The 3710-nt window shown below is 25.3% G+C and overlaps 1 protein-coding gene across 1 annotated transcript in view; it reads left to right on the top strand.

Annotated features, from left to right (window-relative positions):
* LOC117172543 (adenomatous polyposis coli protein-like) overlaps positions 1 to 3710 on the top strand; it is a 58303-nt gene that overhangs the window by 30155 nt on the left and 24438 nt on the right. The gene's annotated exons all lie outside the window — the stretch shown is intronic.

The following is a 3710-nucleotide window of genomic DNA, read 5'->3' as shown; positions in this document are numbered from 1 at the left end:
TATTAATTAAATATTTATGTCCAAGATTTGTTACTTCATCCTTACTATAATTAAAATTAAAATAATATAATTACTATAATTCATCATTTGAATGTAGGTTGGAAACAACTCATATGACTTACAGAAGTTTCCTTATTATCGTCAGAAAATTCCAGTAAATTCAATATGAGTGACACAATTTTCTCCACTTACTTACAATTCTTTAAAATTGTCAAACACCGTACTTTTAATATTTTTGAACATTCGGAAAACGTAAAAAATACATTTTCAAGATATTTCCGAATGAACTATTCATCAAGATAGGATTATAAATGTATTAATGTAATGTAAATGTAAAATGTATTAAATTAAAAATTATGTATTTCATATAAAAACTTTATTTTTAAAATTCAAGAGTAAGAAAAATGTGACATTTATGTTAATGATGAAATTTAGCAAAACGGATAATTTTTTATAGTTCTGTTAAATATTTGAGCTTCTCTTTACATATTCATCCTGCAATTTAGAAATTTCATTCAGGAAATTTAAACTTTAGAGGTTGTCCATATTCTTCAAGATTTTTCTTTCTCATAGAAAGAAAAACGGTAAAAACTAGAATTTACGCGGTATTTAAATCAGTTCTTGCTCGTATCGTTCTGTAAATTTAACTTTGGACCCAGAATATTTCTTCTTATATAACTATTTGATTAAATCTTCAAGATCTTCGCTAATCGGTAAAAATTTCTTTTTTTCTTCTTTGGTAGATGATTTATCATTTTAGTTGAAAACCCTTCTTTGTTAAAAATTGAACTATTTTGTTAAAATTATTTTTCTAACTGAAAATTTAACTGTTCCACCTTTCGCTCAGCATTTATCTTCTTCAGTTGAACATTGAACTAAATAGCTCAAAATTTCTATATTTTCTTGAAACTTTGACCTTATTGTGCTAAAAAATTAATCATCTTGATGACTAATTCACATTTTTAGTTGAAAATTTAATTAATTTGTAGCAAATTAAAATATTTGGTTGAAAATTCATGTATGTTGTTAAAAATGATTCTTTTTTGATAGCAAATTAATCTTTTTGTTTGAAACTTCATTTCTTTGGTTAAAAATGAGGGTTTTTTTTTATTGAAATTTAATATTTTTGAATTAAAAATTTATCTTCCATTTTGCGTCGAATTTTTCTTCATGGATATTTAATATTTTTGTTTAAAAATTTAAATATTTCGTTACAAATTTATTTTATTTGGCTAAGAACTTAATTTTCTAACTTAAAATTAAACTATTCTATTTTTTGTTGAAAATTGATTTTTCTTTTGTAAAAATGTAACAAATTTGATTGAAAAATCGTTTTTCTATAATAATTTGTTTACTAAAAATGTATTTATTTTATTTTTGCTAGAAACTTGATATTTTTCAGTAAAACATTTTTTGTTGAAAATTAATTTTTTTAACAAAAAATGATCTTTTTTGGTTGAACATTCATCTATTTTGTTCAAAATGTAACTATTTAATTAAAAATTTATTTTGTTGATTGAAGATGCAAAAATTAAATTAGATATTTATTTCTGTGGTTAAAAATATAACATATTTGGTTGAAAATTAGTATTTTTAAAATAATTTTTTTTACTAAAAATGTATTTATTTTATTTTTTCTTGAAACATGAAATTTTCAGTTTAAAATTCACTTATTTGGTTAAAAAATCTTATTTTTCAGTCGAAAATTCAATTATTTTGGTAGAAAATGCGTATTTTCTTCTTGTAAATTCAAATGTTGTTAAAAAATCTGTCCATTATGACTTTAAAACTCGTCATTTTGGAAGAGAGTTTTTTATTTAGTGATTGAAAAATCTTTCTCGGTTGAAAATTAAACTCTTTTGTTGAAAATTCGTCTTTCTTGTTTAATTCAACAGTTTTTTATTGAAAATTGAAAGAAAAAATGTGGAAACATCAACTAAAACACTTTTTTGTTCAGAATTAATTTTTTTTTAATCAAAGATTCCTGAAATTGGTTTAAAATTTACCTTTGTTGAAAATTCCCTTTTTTGGTTAAAAAATTAATTAGCTTAACTGAAAATGTAATAATACAATTGTTTATTAATTAATCTTAATCGACTGAAGCGCAATTCCTTATTATGTGTATGAATTTGACAAAATTCCATCATTCGAGTGTTTCAAATTACCCAATTGGCATTAAGGAAAAGCGACAACAATGCTTTCGAGATTTTTGTGAGACACTTATTTTTTAAAGAAAGAGTAAAAACAAACTTTTTAAAAATGCACAATGATATATTTTTAAGTATTAAGACATCTACAAACTTTTTTAACAAAATTATCCGGAATCTTTTGAAATAACTTAAAATGTTTAAAATCATTTGAAATTTTTCTATGCCCCTTATATTCGTTGAACTTGTTGAAATTTGTATAGAAATTTCTTGAAATAAAATTTATTCTATTCCCTGAAGATCTCTAAAAATGCCCTGAAATCCTTAGAATCTTTTGGAAGCGATTTCAATTATTGATATATATTTTAAAATACCCTGAAATATTAAAATTTAAAAATATTTTAAAATCTCTTGACACTTTGTAAAGTATTTTTCTTTAAATGCCATAAAATCTTTAAAATGATTAAAATCAATTGAAAATTCCTTGAAATCTGTTAAGATATCATAAGATTGTTTAAATTCTTCTAGATATAATAAAATCTTACCAAGCCTTCAAACATTTTTCAAATCCCCATGCAAATTAAAAAAAATTCCTCAATATCATTTAAATCTGTAGAAATTCCTTGAAAACTTTTTAATCTCTTAAGAATACCTTGGAATCTTTTAAAATACCCGGACTTGGTTAGGTGGAGTGGAAGTGTGCGAATGTGTGTCCATATCGACGGAAGTATTTATAAAGAATTACGGTTATTGTATGATATTATATGGTGTGAGTGGTGATTATTAAGTGCAATAAAAGTAGGCTGATAAGTGAGATTAAAAAGTGACGTTTAAAAAGGTATTTGTATTTTATTATTGGCGATATACGTAAGGGGTTAAAATTTATAGGTTAGATCGAAAAAGTATTAAAATGGCAGAAAACGAGGGAAACAAGAAACTGGTCACGAAGTTAGGTGTAACAGCAGCAGATGGCGGGAAGTTTAATAAAAATACCGATATCGATAGAGACAAGATTGACAAAACTGAAACAACTGAAAATAACCTACATAAGACAGACGAGACGAAAAAACGGGGTAGAGGGAGACCACCAAAAGAAGAAAAACTAGTAAAAGAAGCTCAAAATAACAAAAAGATAGATGAGATATTCAAAGCTTCGGAAAAAACAGAGACAGAATCAACGATACAGAATACAATAAATGCACCAAGTACAGAGCAGGCAAAACAGGAAGAGAAAAATTTCGAAAAGGAGAAAAACAAATTTGATTTCCCAAATTCAGTGTTAGAAGGTGGGAATTGGGAAACAGCTTTAAAGTATTTCTGGCATCACATGCAGGACATAAAATTTGAGAACCGTCAAATGAAATTACAATTAGAGAAGGAAAAGGAGAATCGCGAAAAAGAAATAGGACATGTAAACGAAGAATTGAAAAGGAAAACAGAAGAATGGGAGAAAGAAAGAAAAGTTTTAAGAAGTAAATTAAATGAAATTAACTCCATCGTTGGGATCAAAGAGAACAGCCAGATTATAGAGGAAACAATTAAGGCAAAAGTAGTGGAGATTGA

The sequence above is a fragment of the Belonocnema kinseyi genome, chromosome 5 (assembly GCF_010883055.1).
Source record: "Belonocnema kinseyi isolate 2016_QV_RU_SX_M_011 chromosome 5, B_treatae_v1, whole genome shotgun sequence".
Lineage (NCBI taxonomy): Eukaryota > Metazoa > Arthropoda > Insecta > Hymenoptera > Cynipidae > Belonocnema > Belonocnema kinseyi.
This window is presented reverse-complemented; position numbering and strand designations above follow the sequence as displayed.